Source organism: Lissotriton vulgaris, chromosome 8 (assembly GCF_964263255.1).
Source record: "Lissotriton vulgaris chromosome 8, aLisVul1.2, whole genome shotgun sequence".
Classification (NCBI taxonomy): domain Eukaryota; kingdom Metazoa; phylum Chordata; class Amphibia; order Caudata; family Salamandridae; genus Lissotriton; species Lissotriton vulgaris.
This window is the reverse complement of record NC_141696.1, coordinates 1,529,906,706-1,529,925,918: the sequence shown is the minus strand read 5'-3', so window position 1 is coordinate 1,529,925,918 and position 19,213 is coordinate 1,529,906,706. Positions and strand designations below refer to the sequence as shown.

Below are 19,213 nucleotides of genomic sequence, written 5' to 3'. Positions count from 1 at the left end.
ATCCCAAAAATATTATTTACCCATTGCACCAGTTAACTCCTGAATGATACAGGACTCCTTAAAACATATCTCTAACATATGAGGTCAAATATCCAGGTCCTGCATCTATTTTGTTAAATGGTTTAAATTAAAGTATGAAGACCACAGATATAAACAGGCCGAAATAGTTCAGTTTGGAGAGCGTTAGACTGAAGATCTAAAGGTCCCTGGTTCAATCCCGGGTTTCGGCACAGTTGAGAGGTTCCTTGCTTCTAACAAAATATGTCTTGGAATCAGCTGTAGTACTTTTTTCTCTATCAACATTTTTATCAACTGATCTACAAAATGATCAATTCAACATAGACGTTACTTTCTGTCCTCCTTTTAAACTTTCTTCCACCTATCTTGCCTTCAGGTTTGACTATGAATGTTTCCCATTTTGTCCTTTTTTGTAAAGTAAACTCTTGTCTGCATAACATTCCACTTCCCCTTGAACACAGATGTCAGTAGTCAGATGACATTGCTTACCTACTCATGCCAAATATATCTGGGTAATATAGTGCTAGTCCATTCAGAGTTAAAAAAAACTAATACCTAACCTGGATCCCAAAAATGCTATTTACCCATTGTACCAGTTAACTGCGGATTGATACAGGACTCCTTAAAACATATCTCTACCATATGAGGTTAAAAATCCAGGTCCTGCATCTATTTTGTTAAATGGTTCAAATTAAAGTATGAAGACCCCAGCTATCAGAATGCCGAAATATCTCAGTTGGTAGAGCGTTAGACTGAAGATCTAAAGGTCCCTGGTTCAATCCTGGGTTTCGGCACAGCTTAGAGGTTCCTTGCTTCTAACAAAATAGGTCTTGGAATCAGCTGTAGTACTTTTTCTCTATTCATCAAATGTTTTCCAACTGATCTACAACACAATCAATTTAACATAGACTTTGCTTTATGTCCTCCTTCTAAACTTGCTTCCACCTCTCTTACCTTCAGGTTTGACAATGAATATTTCCCATTTCATGCTTTTTTGTAAAGTAAACTCTTGTCTGCATCACATTCCACTTTCCCTTGAACACAGATGTCAGTAGTCAGATGACATTGTTTACCTACTCATGCCAAATATAACTGGGTAATAAAGTGCTAGTCCATTCAGAGTTAAAAAAACAACTACCTAACCTGGATCCCAAAAATGCTATTTACCCATTGCACCAGTTAATTGCGGAATGATACAGGACTCCTTAAAACATATCCCTACCATATGAGGTTAAAAATCCAGGTCCTGCATCTATTTTGTTAAATAGTTTAAATAAAAGTATGAAGACCACAGATATAAGCAGGCCGAAATAGCACAGTTGGGAGAGCGTTAGACTGAAGATCTAAAGGTCCCTGGTTGAATCCCGGGTTTCGGCACAGTTGAGAGGTTCCTTGCTTCTAACAAAATAGGTCTTGGAATCAGCTGTAGTACTTTTTTCTCTATCAACATTTTTATCAACTGATCTACAAAATGATCAATTCAACATAGACTTTGCTTTCTGTCCTCCTTTTAAACTTTCTTCCACCTATCTTGCCTTCAGGTTTGACTATGAATGTTTCCCATTTCGTCCTTTTTTGTAAAGTAATCTCTTGTCTGCATCACATTCCACTTCCCCTTGAACACAGATATCAGTAGTCAGATGACATTGCTTACCTACTCATGCCAAATATATCTGGGCAATATAGTGCTAGTCCATTCAGAGTTAAAAAAACAACTACCTAACCTGGATCCCAAAAATGCTATTTACCCATTGCACCAGTTAACTGCGGAATGATACAGGACTCCTTAAACCATATCTCTACCATATGAGGTTAAAAATCCAGGTCCTGCATCTATTTTGTTAAATGGTTCAAATTAAAGTATGAAGTCCCCTGCTATCAGAAGGCCGAAATAGCTCAGTTGGGAGAGCGTTAGACTGAAGATCTAAAGGTCCCTGGTTCAATCCCGTTTCGGCACAGTTGAGAGGTTCCTTGCTTCTAACAAAGTAGGTCTTGGAATCAGCTGTATTGCTTTTTCTCTATTCATCACATTTTTTCCAACTGATCCGCAACACAATCAATTTAACATAGAATTTGCTTTATGTCCTCCTTCTTAACTTGCTTCCACCTCTCTTACCTTCAGGTTTGACAATGAATATTTCCCATTTCATGCTTTTTTGTAAAGTAAACTCTTGTCTGCATTACCTTCCACTTCCCCTTGAACACAGATGTCAGTAGTCAGATGACATTGCTTACCTACTCATGCCAAATATATCTGGGTAATATAGTGCTAGTCCATTCAGAGTTAAAAAAACAACTACCTAACCTGAATCCCAAAAATGCTATTTACCCATTGCAGCAGTTAACTGCGGAATGATACAGGACTCCTTAAAACATATCTCTACCATATGAGGTTAAAAATCCAGGTCCTGCATCTATTTTGTTAAATGGTTTAAATTAAAGTATGAAGACCACAGATATAAGCAGGCCGAAATAGCTCAGTTGGGAGAGCGTTAGACTGAAGATCTAAAGGTCCCTGGTTCAATCCCGGGTTTCGGCACAGTTGAGAGGTTCCTTGCTTCTAACAGAATAGGTCTTGGAATCAGCTGTAGTACTTTTTTCTCTATCAACATTTTTATCAACTGATCTACAAAATGATCAATTCACATAGACTTTGCTTTCTGTCCTCCTTTTAAACTTTCTTCCACCTATCTTGCCTTCAGGTTTGACTATGAATGTTTCCCATTTCGTCCTTTTTTGTAAAGTAAACTCTTGTCTGCATCACATTCCACTTCCCCTTGAACACAGATGTCAGTAGTCAGATGACATTGCTTACCTACTCATGCCAAATACGTCTGGGTAATATAGTGCTAGTCCATTCAAAGTTAAAAAAACAACTACCTAACCTGGATCCCAAAAATGCTATTTACCCATTGCACCAGTTAACTGCGGAATGATACAGGACTCCTTACAACATATCTCTACCATATGAGGTTAAAAATCCAGGTCCTGCATCTATTTTGTTAAATGGTTCAAATTAAAGTATGAAGACCCCAGTTATCAGAAGGCCGAAATAGCTCAGTTGGGAGAGTGTTAGACTGAAGATCTAAAGGTCCCTGGTTCAATCCCGGGTTTTGGCACAGTTGAGAGGTTCCTTGCTTCTAACAAAATAGGTCTTGGAATCAGCTGTAGTATTATTTCTCTATTCATCAAATTTTTTCCAACTGATCTACAACAAAATCAATTTAACATAGACTTTGCTTTATGTCCTCCTTCTAAACTTGCTTCCACCTCTCTTACCTTCAGGTTTGACAATGAATATTTCCCATTTCATGCTTTTTTGTAAAGTAAACTCTTGTCTGCACTACCTTCCACTTCCCCTTGAACACAGATGTCAGTAGTCAGATGACATTGCTTACCTACTCATGCCAAATATATCTGGGTAATATAGTGCTAGTCCATTCAGAGTTAAAAAAACAACTACCTAACCTGGATCCCAAAAATGCTATTTACCCATTGCACCAGTTAATTGCGGAATGATACAGGACTCCTTAAAACATATCTCTACCATATGAGGTTAAAAATCCAGGTCCTGCATCTATTTTGTTAAATGGTTCAAATTAAAGTATGAAGACCACAGATATAAGCAGGCCGAAATAGCTCAGTTGGGAGAGTGTTAGACTGAAGATCTAAAGGTCCCTGGTTCAATCCCGGGTTTCGGCACAGTTGAGAGGTTCCTTGCATCTAACAAAATAGGTCTTGGAATCAGCTGTAGTACTTTTTCTCTATTCATCAAATTTTTTACAACTGATCTACAACACAATCAATTTAACATAGACTTTGCTTTATGTCCTCCTTCTAAACTTGCTTCCACCTCTCTTAACTTCAGGTTTGACAATGAATATTTCCCATTTCATGCTTTTTTGTAAAGTAAACTCTTGTCTGCATTACCTTCCACTTCCCCTTGAACACAGATGTCAGTAGTCAGATGACATTGCTTACCTACTCTTGCCAAATACGTCTGGGTAATATAGTGCTAGTCCATTCTGAGTTTAAAAAAAAAGGACCTAACCTGGATCCCAAAAATATTATTTACCCATTGCACCAGTTAACTGCTGAATGATACAGGACTCCTTAAAACATATCTCTAACATATAAGGTCAAATATCCAGGTCATGCATCCATTTAGTTAAATGGTTCAAATCAAAGTATGAAGACTACAGCTAGCAGCAGGCCGAAATAGCTCAGTTGGGAGAGCGTTAGACTGAAGATCTAAAGGTCCCTTGTTCAATCCTGGGTTTCGGCACTGTTGAGAGGTTCCTTGTTTCTCACAAAGTAAGTCTTGGAATCAGCTGTAGTACTTTTTTCTCTATTAACATTTTTACCAACTGATCTACAAAATGATCAATTCAACATAGACGTTGCTTTCTGTCCTCCTTTTAAACTTTCTTCCACCTATCTTGCCTTCAGGTTTGACTATGAATGTTTCCCATTTCGTCCTTTTTTGTAAAGTAAACTCTTGTCTGCATCACATTCCACTTCCCCTTGAACACAGATGTCAGTAGTCAGATGACATTACTTACCTACTCATGCCAAATATATCTGGGTAATATAGTGCTAGTCCATTCAGAGTTAAAAAAACAACTACCTAACCTGGATCCCAAAAATGCTATTTTCCCATTGCACCAGTTAACTGCGGAATGATACAGGACTCCTTAAAACATATCTCTACCATATGAGGTTAAAAATCCAGGTCCTGCATCTATTTTGTTAAATGGTTCATTTTAAAGTATGAAGACCCCAGCTATCAGAAGGCCGAAATAGCTCAGTTGGGAGAGCGTTAGACTGAAGATCTAAAGGTGTCTGGTTCAATCCCGGGTTTCTGCACAGTTGAGAGGTTCCTTGCTTCTAACAAAATAGGTCTTGGAATCAGATGTAGTACTTTTTCTCTATTCATCAAAGTTTTTCCAACTGATCTACAACACAATCAATTTAACATAGACTTTGCTTTATGTCCTCCTTCTAAACTTGCTTCCACCTCTCTTACCTTCAGGTTTGACAATGAATATTTCCCATTTCATGCTTTTTTGTAAAGTAAACTCTTGTCTGCATTACCTTCCACTTCCCCTTGAACACAGATGTCAGTAGTCAGATGACATTGCTTACCTACTCATGACAAATACGTCTGGGTAATATAGTGCTAGTCCATTCGGAGTTAAAAAAAAAAAATGACCTAACCTGGATCCCAAAAATATTATTTACCCATTGCACCAGTTAATTGCGGAATGATACAGGACTCCGTAAAACATATCTCTACCATATGAGGTTAAAAATCCAGGTCCTGCATCTATTCTGTTAAATGGTTTAAATTAAAGTATGAAGACCACCGCTATAAGCAGGCTGAAGTAGCTCAGTTGGGAGAGCGTTAGACTGAAGATCTAAAGGTCCCTGGTTCAATCCCGGGTTTCGGCACAGTTGAGAAGTTCCTTGCTTCTAACAAAATATGTCTTGGAATCAGCTGTAGTACTTTTTTCTCTATCAACATTTTTATCAACTGATCTACAAAATGATCAATTCAACATAGACGTTGCTTTCTGTCCTCCTTTTAAACTTTCTTCCACCTATCTTGCCTTCAGGTTTGACTATGAATGTTTCCCATTTCGTCCTTTTTTGTAAAGTAAACTCTTGTCTGCATCACATTCCACTTCTCCTTGAACACAGATGTCAGTAGTCAGATGACATTGCTTACCTACTCATGCCAAATATATCTGGGTAATATAGTGCTAGTCCATTCAGAGTTAAAAAAACAACTACCTAACCTGGATCCCAAAAATGCTATTTACCCATTGCACCAGTTAACTGCGGAATGATACAGGACTCCTTAAAACATATCTCTACCATATGAGGTTAAAAATCCAGGTCCTGCATCTATTTTGTTAAATGGTTCAAATTAAAGTATGAAGACCCCAGCTATCAGAAGGCCGAAATAGCTTTTTGGGAGAGCGTTAGACTGAAGATCTAAAGGTCCCTGGTTCAATCCCGGGTTTCGGCACAGTTGAGAGGTTCCTTGCTTCTAACAAAATAGGTCTTGGAATCAGCTGTAGTACTTTTTCTCTATTCATCAATTTTTTTCCAACTGATCTACAACACAATCAATTTAACATAGACTTTGCTTTATGTCCTCCTTCTAAACTTGCTTCCACTTCTCTTACCTTCAGGTTTGACAATGAATATTTCCCATTTCATGCTTTTTTGTAAAGTAAACTCTTGTCTGCATTACCTTCCACTTCCCCTTGAACACAGATGTCAGTAGTCAGATGACATTGTTTACCTACTCATGCCAAATACGTCTGGGTAATATAGTGCTAGTCCATTCGGAGTTAAAAAAAAAATGACCTAACCTGGATCCCAAAAATATTATTTATCCATTGCACCAGTTAACTGCTGAATGATACAGGACTCCTTAAAACATATCTCTAACATATAAGGTCAAATATCCAGGTCATGCATCTATTTAGTTAAATGGTTCAAATCAAAGTATGAAGACTACAGCTAGCAGTAGGCCGAAATAGCTCAGTTGGGAGAGCGTTAGACTGAAGACCTAAAGGTCCCAGGTTCAATCCCGGGTTTCGGCACTGTTGAGAGGTTTCTTGCTTCTCACAAAATAAGTCTTGGAATCAGCTGTAGAACTTTTTTCTCTATCAACTGATCTACAAAATGATCAATTCAACATAGACGTTGCCTTCTGTCCTCCTTTTAAACTTTCTTCCACCTATCTTGCCTTCAGGTTTGACTATGATTGTTTCCCATTTCGTCCTTTTTTGTAAAGTAAACTCTTGTCTGCATCACATTCCACTTCCCCTTGAACACAGATGTCAGTAGTCAGATGACATTACTTACCTACTCATGCCAAATATAATTGGGTAATATAGTGCTAGTCCATTCAGAGTTAAAAAAAACAACTACCTAACCTGGATCCCAAAAATGCTATTTACCCATTTCACCAGTTAACTGCGGAATGATGCAGGACTCCTTAAAACATATCTCTACCATATGAGGTTAAAAATCCAGGTCCTGCATCTATTTTGTTAAATGGTTCAAATTAAAGTATGAAGACCCCAGCTATCAGAAGGCTGAAATTGCTTAGTTGGGAGAGTGTTAGACTGAAGATCTAAAAGTCCCTGGTTCAATCCTGGGTTTCGGCACAGTTGAGAGGTTCCTTGCTTCTAACAAAATAGGTCTTGGAATCAGCTGTAGTACTTTTTCTCTATTCATCAAACTGATCTACAACACAATCAATTTAACATAGACTTTGCTGTATGTCCTACTTCTAAACTTGCTTACACCTCTCTTACCTTCAGGTTTGACAATGAATATTTCCCATTTCATGCTTTTTTGTAAAGTAAACTCTTGTCTGCATTACCTTCCACTTCCCCTTGAACACAGATGTCAGTAGTCAGATGACATTGTTTACCTACTCATGCCAAATATATTTGGGTAATATAGTGCTAGTCCATTCAGAGTTAAAAAAAACCCTACCTAACCTGGATCCCAAAAATGCTATTTACCCATTGCACCAGTTAATTGCGGAATGATACAGGACTCCTTAAAACATATCTCTACCATATGAGGTTAAAAATCCAGGTCCTGCATCTATTTTGTTAAATGGTTTAAATTAAAGTATGAAGACCACAGATATAAGCAGGCCGAAATAGCTCAGTTGGGAGAGCGTTAGACTGAAGATCTAAAGGTCCCTGGTTCAATCCCGGGTTTCGGCACAGTTGAGAGGTTCCTTGCTTCTAACAAAATAGGTCTTGGAATCAGCTGTAGTACTTTTTTCTCTATCAACATTTTTATCAACTGATCTACAAAATGATCAATTCAACATAGACTTTGCTTTCTGTCCTCCTTTTAAACTTTCTTCCACCTATCTTACCTTCAGGTTTGACTATGAATCTTTCCCATTTCGTCCTTTTTTGTTAAGTAAACTCTTGTCTGCATCACATTCCACTTCCCCTTGAACACAGATGTCAGTAGTCAGATGACATTGCTTACCTACTCATGCCAAATATATCTGGGTAATATAGTGCTAGTCCATTCAGAGTTAAAAAAACAACTACCTAACCGGGATCCCAAAAATGCTATTTACCCATTGTACCAGTTAACTGGGGAATGATACAGGACTCCTTAAAACATATCACTACCATATGAGGTTAAAAATCCAGGTCCTGCATCTATTTTGTTAAATGGTTCAAATTAAAGTATGAAGACGCCAGCTATAAGAAGGCCGAAATAGCTCAGTTGGGAGAGCGTTAGACTGAAGATCTAAAGGTTCCTGGTTCAATCCTGGGTTTCGGCACAGATGAGAGGTTCGTTGCTTCTAACAAAATAGGTCTTGGAATCAGCTGTAGTACTTTTTCTCTATTCATCAAAGTTTTTCCAACTGATCTACAACACAATCAATTTAACATAGACTTTGCTTTATGTCCTCCTTCTAAACTTGCTTCCACCTCTCTTACCTTCAGGTTTGACAATGAATATTTCCCATTTCATGCTTTTTTGTAAAGTAAACTCTTGTCTGCATTGCCTTCCACTTCCCCTTGAACACAGATGTCAGTAGTCAGATGACATTGCTTACCTACTCATGCCAAATACGTCTGGGTAATATAGTGCTAGTCCATTTGGAGTTTAAAAAAAAAGAAAATGACCTAACCTGGATCCCAAAAATATTATTTACCCATTGCACCACTTAATTGCGGAATGATACAGGACTCCTTAAAACATATCTTTACCATATGAGGTTAAAAATTCAGGTCCTGCATCTAATTCGTTAAATGGTTTAAATTAAAGTATGAAGACCACAGTTATAAGCAGGCCGAAATAGCTCAGTTATAATAAATAAAGATTTACCTGCTGAATTTCTATGCGGTAAAGTTCAATGAAATAACTCAATCAAAAAATGAGAGGCAGAGTCCGTGGCATCTGAGTTTATAAGGGTTTTATTCCATAAAAAGGAATTGGTTCGAACCAGGTATCATGTTCCATCACCACGAAGGTTCAGGAAGGGATAGACAATGCTTTATTAACAGAGTACAATATATATAGTAAATGCATATAATGGTGATGGATACAGAAGGCGTAACAGCTGAAAGAAACGAGATAAGAACACATGTGCGTAACAAAAGGCGTTCACGAGGGCGTACACAGAGGCGTGTGCTAGAAACGTCACAGAAAAGTGTCACAGGTGGGTGGATCCATAGAAGAATCCTGCAGTGTCAGCAGAAATGTTGGGCTAGATGCGCGCGCAGGCAACATGACGTGTGATTGACGTGGGACTGGCGGGTGAAGGGGACTTGACATTTAGCATTATATGTAGAGACAGAAGTCTGGCGTGTCAGAACAATCTAATCCCAAATCATATCTGGTATCTTGTGTTTGAGGAACTGTATTATCTAGAAGGAAAGGTCTCTCGGGCAGAGGCTATTCTATACTGACTGCTAGTGCATGCATATGTGACTACGTGTCTACGTGTAATGCGAGGGGGCCATGGGCCTACCATGGTAACGGGAGCAATGAATTACTTGCACAGAGACAGAAAGGCCAGGCCCTTTGCTCTGCAGCTGGGGAGATGTTTACCTACACACTAGACAGGAATGTATTTTCGAGGAGTGGAGCAGATAACATACAGTTTTGGCAGGCAAGCAGGCCTAGCCGGGCACCGCTCGCCGCGCAGGGAGTAAGGCAAGGGTCATGGATGCAGATCCAGGCTGCAGCTTTCAGAGGCAGAAGGCAGAAAAGGCTCGATGGCAGAAATCGGGGCCTAGCTCGCCAGAGCCAGGAAAACGTGAAAAGTGCACCATGTAAAGACGGTGGCAAGGCATACTTAGGAACTGAATTATCGATCCATTCATGGTGGATCTGAAAGAGGACATGTTAACGTTGGACGCAAATGTATTTGCGTCTTCATAGCTGGTTGTGGAGGGAACATACATGTACTTGAAGCACGTACATGGAGCCGTTGGGGTCTACGTTAGGGGACACAATTGACCATAAAAATTCATATTACCTCATTCCCTCCTTGTCCCCTACGGACCCTTCATGATATATCAATCTTCATTAGTCCATCTATTTGTTCATATAACATCATTTGCTCTTCCTTTTTCAGGCGGGATTTAGAACGTGAACTTGAATGGGGAATACATGATGTGGCGCACAAGCCGCAAATCGCTGGCCCACACTGCAGACATAGACAACAACTGAATACTATGAGAAGGGCTATTCCTAGGAAGGATAGGACTTTCCATCCCCAGGCTGATAACACGCTCCAGAACCAACCGGACCAAGTCCAGGTGCCTGGATTCTGGTGTATCTGACTTGCAATCTTGTGGAGACGGGTTATGGCTCTATATACAGAAGGTGCGTTTTCTGGAATGAAAACACAGCAACTCGATCCGATGACTCTACAAGCTCCGCCCCTATCGGCCAGGATGACGTCAAGAACAAGACGATTCTGAAGAACAACAATCCGCATAGCAGACTGCTCCTCTGTTAAGTTGCCTAGGGCGGAAGTAGTTTCATTCACTACTGCTTCAAGTGTTCTGGTCAGTCTACGTATCAATTTACTATTATAGGCAGCACCAAAATAGGGAAAGAAACCTTTATTGAAATCCACGTATTGCTCCATTGCTGTTTCAGTATAGTCGACAATCGGGAGATCTCTCTTGGGTCTATCGTGTACTAGATGGGAGTCCCTATGATAATCAGGAGGGGCTAGGAAAACAGGTGGCAGAAGGAATGCAATGTAACAAGTACCATCCCAGTAAGCGTATATAAGCTGTATGACCACAAATGAAATAGGAATGACAGGAAGCTTTGAATGTAGACTTGCCTTTATCACTGAATTCGATAACAGTGGTACATTCGCTATGACCTAGGTGTACTGAACCATTCTTTCTGACACATAATTCACCTTTGACTGGTAATACTGACATAGCGGGCAAAATTGGTTCGGCTTCGGACTGAACATTCAGAATCATGAGGTTAAGTGTAAAATTACCTAATCCATATACTTCGTTTTCTAGATCGGTCCCTGTCCTTTGGGGAAGACCTTCCTTGTCAGGGAAACATACTTTATGCAAAACTGTGTTCAGGTTTCCCCATACCCAGTTGCCCTGGTAAACTACGGAATCAGAATTTAAAGAATTTATTAAACTAAACCATGCACCACAGGAACCATTGTGTGTGAACGGATACGGAAAGAGGGGCAGAACTCCCTTGTACTTCTGATAGGGAGGGAGTCGGCCACATATCCAACAATTGGTAGCATTGCTGGTCTGATGGGAATGATGTAACATACTAATGAATGTATTGTTGCGCAGCGCAAGTCGGTAAGATAACTCGTGAGGGGGTAATTCACTGAAAGTGCGCTCGACAGTGTCATTTGAAGAAGAATGTGCACGTGTGAAAATAGGAAAGTATATGGGAAGCAATATACTTGCAGCAATAATCATAAGACTCAGAAAAAACATAATCAATAATGTCACTATGCAGTGACTACGGAGAGATTTACAATATTCACGTTTCTTGAGCTGTTTCTGTCTATCTCTCTCTCTATTGGGGTCTAACGGGTACATGTCAGAAACTTGTCTAACCGATTCACCTAGGGGAGGACTTAAACAATTAAACTGTCTGACTTGCTAGACCTCAACTTTGATTTATACTCCTGAGAAGGAGTTTTCTCTACCAGGGGGAGTTTAGCATCAGTCTCTGGAAGAGGGCAGGGCTGGGAGTCAGAATCTGGCAGCAGTCCATGACATTTCTTAACGTGACTCGAGTGAAGCCAGCCCTTACGGCCCTCCACTTTCAGTGCTGTCCTTGTGGTCAATAAAACAAGCTTCGGCTCCTGCCAACGGGGCTCCAGCGGACTCCTCCTGTCGAAATTCCGGACGAAAACATATTCTCCAGGAACGATCTCGTGTTGTTTCACCTCGGTGTTGTCGGGAAAGGCTGCAGCAACCTGTGAACGACATGATTGTAGTGCAGACATCAAGGAGGCAAGGTAATCTGTCAGCATATTACAGTCAACATCTGTGATTTTTCTCGGCAGAGGCGTCCCCCACATATTCGGTGGTCTGCCAAAGACCACCTCGTACGGGGATAGCCCTGTTCTTGAATGAGCTACCATTCCCATGTAAAAAAGTGCAACGGGTAAAGCTACTATCCAGTCTACGCCCTTCTCCCTACATATTTTAGCGAGACGAATTTTCAGGGTCTGATTGTGACGTTCCACAAGACCTGCTGCCTCGGGATGTCGGACACAGTGGAACTTCCACTGATAACCTAGCAGGAGTGATACCTGCTTCATAAGCTCGGACGAGAATGGCTGACCATTATCTGAGTACACGATACGGGGCAAACCATACCGTAGGAAGAATTCACGTACCAGCTGCTTGGTAGTGGTCGGAGCAGTGTAATCTGGGACTGGATATGCTTCTGTCCATCGGGAAAGTGCACATACAACTACGAGGACATACTTAAATCCTCGACAACGTTCCATCTGGATATAATCCATCTGGAGGACTTCAAAAGGGTGATCGGGAGGATGGAATCCACCTTGCTCTACGGGAATGCCTTTACCTGGGTTGAACTGACAACAGATCATGCAAGTACGCACTTTCTGTTTTGCTGCTGCTCGTAAATGTTTATTGAACCAAAGGTTTTGAATACTGTCTAACATGGCTTTTTCTCCTAAATGTGCTGGACTATGTACTGTGTTAATGATAACTTGAACCATAGAGTCGGGGAGGAACCATGTAGATTTTCCCTTCGTCATCCATCCCTGTTCTGTCTGGATCCCTCCTAGTTCAGTCCATTTCTTAATTTCGTCTGGTGTAGCATGTGTCTGTATGTCAATTACATCTAGGGCGGGATCCTTAACTGTCATGCAATGTGTCGGTGTCGGAACTATTGTCTTTGTCAAATCAGTTGTGTGAGTATGAGTCTGAGCTGTATGCTTGGCTGTTCGGTCTGCCAGATCGTTACCCTGGGAAATGGTATCTGTGACTTTCGTATGTGCCTTACACTTCATGATGGCTATGGCTGTAGGCAAATGTATTGCTTCTAACAGAGCTTGAATGAGAGGACCGTGCTGGATTTTGGCACCGTGAGAAGTTAAAAAACCTCTTTCTTGCCAGAGAACTCCGAAGTCGTGTACAACTCCGAAGGCATAACGGGAATCTGTGTATATGTTAACTTTCTGGTTCTTGGCTCGAATACAGGCTTGAGTCAGAGCGATGAGCTCTGCTGCTTGAGCTGAAAGGGTGTCAATACGATGTGTTTCTATGACGTCAGTTTCTGTCGTTACTGCATATGCGGCCACTAACTCTGCTGTACTTGTTCTCATACATGAACCATCCACATAAAGTGTCAGGTCTGGATCTGGTAATGCGATGTCTGTCAAGTCTTGTCTGGGTTTCGTCGTAATGGTAATGACTTCAACACAATCATGTGCCAAAGGGTCTGTCTCACTTAATGGCAAAAGTGTAGCTGGATTCAATGTATTGCAACGTCTGATTTCTATGTGTGGCTGAAACAATGTCGATTCATAACCTGTCAGTCGTGCTATAGTCAAGTGCTGAGTCTGTGTATGGTTTAAAAGAACTTCCACGGAATGTGGAACTTGTACTGTCAATTGATGTCCTAACACTATGGCATTGCTTTGTCTGATTGCTAGAGCTGTTGCTGCTACAGATTTCAAGCACGCAGGCAGAGCCTGGGCTACTGGATCTAATGTACTAGAAAACTAAGCACACGGTTTGTGTGAACCTGCTTGATCTTGGGTGAGTACTGACAATGCAGTACCTTCGCGTTCTGTAACAAAAAGTGTAAAAGGCTTGCTGTAACATGGTGTCGCTAAAACTGGTGCTTGACATAAGGCTTTCTTTAAGTCATCAAAAGCTTGTGTATGTTCCTGAGTCCAAGGGAGGACAGTCGATGACGCTGCCTCCTGTGTTGTCAACTGTATGAGTGGCTTGGCTAAGAATGCATACTGAGGGATCCATTGTCTACAGTAAGAAGTAAGGCCTATAAAGGCCCGTACCTCCTTTTGTGTCTTGGGTTGTGACATGTTTACAATTAACTGGATGCGGTCAGGTGTTAGCTGTCTCCCCCCTTGGACAGCAAGTGCCCAAGGTACACCACTTGCTGAACACAGAATTGTAGCTTCGAAGGAGACACCTTGTGTCCCTTGTCAGCCAGGAAATACAAGACTGTCAGTGATGCTTGTTCACATTCAGGTTCACTTCGGGCGGTGATCAATAGATTATCGACAGTCTGAAGTAGGGCAGTGTTGTCAGGCATGTGAATACTGTCAAGTTGTCTTTTCAATGCTTGGCTATAGATGCTGGGGCTTTCTGTGAATCCTTGAGGTGCGCGTGCACATTTGAAGCTTCGGCCATTGAAACAGAATCCGAACAGATATTGGCTTTCCGGATCAATGGGGACACTAAAGAAGGCGTTCTTCAGATCAATTACAGTAAAGAACGTTGCCTCAGAATCAATAGCTGTCAATAGTGAGGAGATATCTGGAACCACAGGGTACTGTGGTACAATGCATTTATTCAATTCTCGTAAATCGATAACTAATCGATAAACTGGAGGTGCATTCGGATCAGTGTGTTTAAGAATCGGAATGATAGGGGAATTACAAACATTGGAGTCGGTTTCTACAACCACTCCTTGTGCAATGAGCTCGTCAATGATTTTCAGTAAAGCCACTACAGCATCTGGTGGTAACTTGTATTGTCGGATTCGTGGTAAAACAACACCTTGCTTGAGTGTAACTCGATATGGTGTAATGTGCATACAACCTACATCAGTGGGGCCTTGTGCCCATAAATGTGCAGGAACATTCTGTAACCTGGAATCAATATCTCTCAACACATAGTGACCCTTAAAGTCACGCAGAAACAATCTCACTCCTTCCGGAGAACAACATATTACAGCTCCTAGAGCTTTCAGTGTCTTGATACCTAATAAGTTTTCAGGACTTGATTTCGTGAGCAACAAATCTGTAGTGCGAGACAACGGACCGACTGCAAGGGGAAGTGGTTTTGAAACTTCATTAACAATGGGCTTTCCTGAAAATCCAAGGGAAACATTCTGTGAGCCTGAGAGGGGTGCCCCTGGAACCTCGTCGTGACTTATTGTCGTCCTGCTTGCCCCTGTATCAATCAAAAACTTTCTATCTTTCCCTAATACCTGACTATGTACATAAGGACCCTCTTGATCTACAGGAACCTCAATAAGAGGCAAGCCAACCTCCCTCTCTAGGCTGTTTCATGTGTATCGCTGATAATCGGGATAGTCAGTTTGCGCATATTGGTACATCTGCTGTGTCGTATGTTGTGTTGCGGCAATCGGTTGTGGCTGTGGTACCGCTACGGTCTGTACTGTCTGTTGTGGAGCATGCATAGGCTGTACATTCTGTGGTACGTGTTGTTGGGCCTGGTCCTGTCTAGGTTGACGCGGCCTCTCTTTAGTTTTACCTGTGGATATATTGTGTTTCAAAACTGCACAATCGTTTACATAGTGACCTGGCTGTTTACAATAGTTGCATGTCCCTTTAACAGGAGCTGCTGAATTATTGGACTGTGTCATGCCCTTTTTCTGACCGTCAGCTGGAACTGACTGAGCTACTAACATTTTCATTTTTGTGTCTTTCATACGTCTTTGTTCGTGATCATGTTCTTCCCTAATTCTGTTCTGGTGGTACTGTAACATTTGTAACATTTGTGAAGGCGTGTTTGCTTGCCATGTGCTCTCGACTTTCAATACACGATTCTTAACTTGGGGCAGGGAGTTCTCGACTAATTTGGATACAAAAAGATGCGGGTATGACTCGCTACTTGGTTTCAGGCCACTATTAATAATAAAACATTTCTCAAATCGGGAATAGAAATCACTAGTGTCTTCATCGGGTTTCTGTTTGCAGGCTGAGATTGCATCCCAGTCCTCCTTTTTAGTTGCTAATAAACGTGGCAAAACCTGTACTAATAATCCTGGTAATGCTTTAGTTTTATCCCCGAGACCCAAACCTGGGGTTCGAGTCGTTTCTTCGTTTTCTAATGCAGCCCAATCAATCTTTTGCTCTCCCACCTACCATTCTTTTTCTTTGAGTTTCTCGTAAATACCGGCAGGCAATAATACTTTCAATATTTTCATAATGTCGGGATAGGTATAGTCTCCCATGAGTAACATGTCTCTTATTTCACGGTGGAAACCTGCAGGGTCTTTATCATGACTAGGCACTATTTTCTTCATTTCCAATAATTCCATTTTAGTTATAGGCGTGTATACATACACACGTGTAAGGGTATCATCGGCATTCCTGACTGGATGTACTTCTCGCAAGGGATTCTGTCTGTCTATGTAGAACGTTTTCCTTTCTGGGGGTGGAGCTGAAACAAACTGTGGATTCAGGAAAGCACTATATCTGTGTCGATGTTCTAAAATAACTTTAATTAAATCGGTACCTAGGCCTCTCCATTTATTCATTAGTAACTCTATTAGTACATCATGTAGGGGACCTGGATCAGAATGTTGGCTTTTATACAACGTAAGGAGGTGTTGTATCATGTACATACCAGCTAGTCGCTGTTCGTCTGGGGAAAGATTCAAAAAGGTTTGCGCTACTGCGTCATCATTATATTTATCGGAATTGTCAGCCCATTGTACTGCTGACCTAGCTAATTCTTGTTCATCCATGGAGTTGAGTACATGATACCCCATTCGTTCTTGAAGTATTTTATCTGTAGCTTGAAATAGATGTTCAGGCGTTCTCGGGTTTGACATAGCAGAGTGAAAAAGTCTCTTGCTTTCTGGGCGTAACGTTTTATTAAAGGATCTACCCTTACCTACATATGCTATTCTTCCTGTATCATCTAGCTCATCCTCCTGTGAGGATTCGTTCTTGTCAGTATCTGCTTCACTTTCAGCTTTCTCCTTTTCATGAAATACTGTTATTTCTTTACGGATTTTTTCTGTACATGGCCTCTATGCATTTCTGTTTATCATGTTTTCCGTCTGCAATATTCTGACCCCATGTAGTTAGTACCTCCATCTCTTCTTTATTTACACCAGGCCGGTCTCGTTCTCTTATGAAACAGTTTATGAGGAATTTTAAAATCATACTTTGAGTGTCTACTTTCTGATGTGCCATGGCCTCTTGAATACATTCCTGACCCTCCCCAGTCTGAACAAAACGATATATCCTGTCTAGATAATCTGGCATTCCTGGGAATAGAACTAAAAAATTCGCAGCACGTCTTAAACGTATCGAGGCTAATATCATGCAACCGTCTTCGCCTGGTACGGGATCATATCTACAGTCTGTATCAGAAATTCTCTAAGCTTTTCAATTGGGGTTGGTCTCGGAGTACGTTGCATTGCTAGTTCTCTAACAGTTAATCGCTGTACTGGTGGCGGGGTACGGAAACCTCCTGATGCTCCTGAGGCGGAGGCTTGAGCATAACCTGTCTGTAGGGTCGGTGCCTGCTGTAACGAAGTTGGAACCTGAACTGTGCCAGGCCCAAAGGGATTAAGCGGATTAATAGGGGGTGCAGGAAGTGGTGGAGGAGGGGTATGCTGTTGCGGACCTGGGGGCTGACGATCAGCGGGTGGTACAGGTGCAGGTGGGACATTGGTATATTCGGGAGCTACGTCGTCTAAATAAGAAGAAAGGAAATTATCTGCTGCGGTCTTGTGACATAATTTAGTCGGAACCAATGGAGGGGGCAGATCTTTCAGTATTTCCGGGGTCGCCTTGGGCAGGCCCTCGGCCAGGACTGGATACAATCCTGTCATAATAGCATTACTACGTCTTTCGTGTTGTTCTATTCTGACTCTCTGTCCTTCTTCTAGTAGTTCCTTTTCTTTGGCCTTTTCGGAATCCTCTTTACTTTTCTCTGCTTTTCTGAGTGCTTTCTCTGTCCGTCTATGCGATTCTTTACGCCATAATTCAATGGCATCTTTCTGTGATTGTCTGGCTTTCTTTTTCCATAACGCTTCCTCTACTCTCATGATGCACTCGGCATCCCATGTCCCTGTAGCGGGCCATTTCTGATTCTCTGCTAAATCTTTAGTGTAGTCCACCCACAAGTCGAGATATAATACGGCATCTAGGCCGTGCTTGTGGTACATAAAATATCCGGGAGTGTCCCTGGGTGGGATGGGAACAGCTTCCTCAAGTATCCCTTTCCTAGTTCCTATCTGACGTAGCTTAGAGAACAGTGGCATTGTGAACCTTGATGCTTGATACTTGATACTTACTCGGACTTGGACACAACTGATACAATAAACACAGTAATGAAGATCGAACAATCACTCATACCACGACATTAAAAACACATTAAAAACATTTCAGAACGAACAATAACTAGATAACTGGATACTGGATATACTGCTAAACAGTACAGATACACTGCTAAAACAGTGCAGACCGGGTCTGTGTACCTAAACCCGTCTTGACCGGACACAAATTAATGCACCCGTCTTGATGCAACCCCAGCAACGGTACTCACCGGGAAGCACGGAACGGAAGGCCTCGGAAACTCGACACTGGACTGGACCGGACTGGACTCGACTCGACTCGTGACGTAGGTACTTCGGAACTGGTGGGCCTCTGAACACCCCGGACCTTGCTCTCTCGGCTGGGCTCTGGTCGGGAGCCTCCGCACTCCTCACCGCCTCGTCTGGGTGTCGATCGCAGTCTCAGTCACCTCCGTTGGCCTGAGGGAGATACAGGAAATCCTGCGGGTACGCGTAAACATCCGTCAAGGCTGTGGCAGGGGGCTTGGCCTGCAACGCACCGCCGGCGTGTAAGGTGGGGGAGGGGTCCCTGTTCGGGCGCCAAATTATGTGGTAAATAAAGATTTACCTGCTGAATTTCTATGCGGTAAAGTTCAATGAAATAACTCAATCGAAAAATGAGAGGCAGAGTCCGTGGCATCTGAGTTTATAAGGGTTTTATTCCATAAAATGGAATTGGTTCGAACCAGGTATCATGTTCCATCACCACGAAGGTTCAGGAAGGGATAGACAATGCTTTATTAACAGAGTACAATATATATAGTAAATGCATATAATGGTGATGGATACAGAAGGCGTAACAGCTGAAAGAAACGAGATAAGAACACATGTGCGTAACAGAAGGCGTGCA

At 41.7% G+C, this 19,213-nt stretch overlaps 2 non-coding genes across 2 annotated transcripts; both read left to right on the top strand.

Moving 5' to 3' along the window:
* Window positions 1–2,484: 2,484 nt before the first annotated feature.
* On the top strand, window positions 2,485–2,557 carry TRNAF-GAA (transfer RNA phenylalanine (anticodon GAA)). Its single transcript has one exon. It is a non-coding gene; the product is annotated as a tRNA-Phe (tRNA).
* Window positions 2,558–7,702: 5,145 nt separating this feature from the next.
* Window positions 7,703–7,775, top strand: TRNAF-GAA (transfer RNA phenylalanine (anticodon GAA)). Its single transcript has one exon. It is a non-coding gene; the product is annotated as a tRNA-Phe (tRNA).
* Window positions 7,776–19,213: the final 11,438 nt, after the last annotated feature.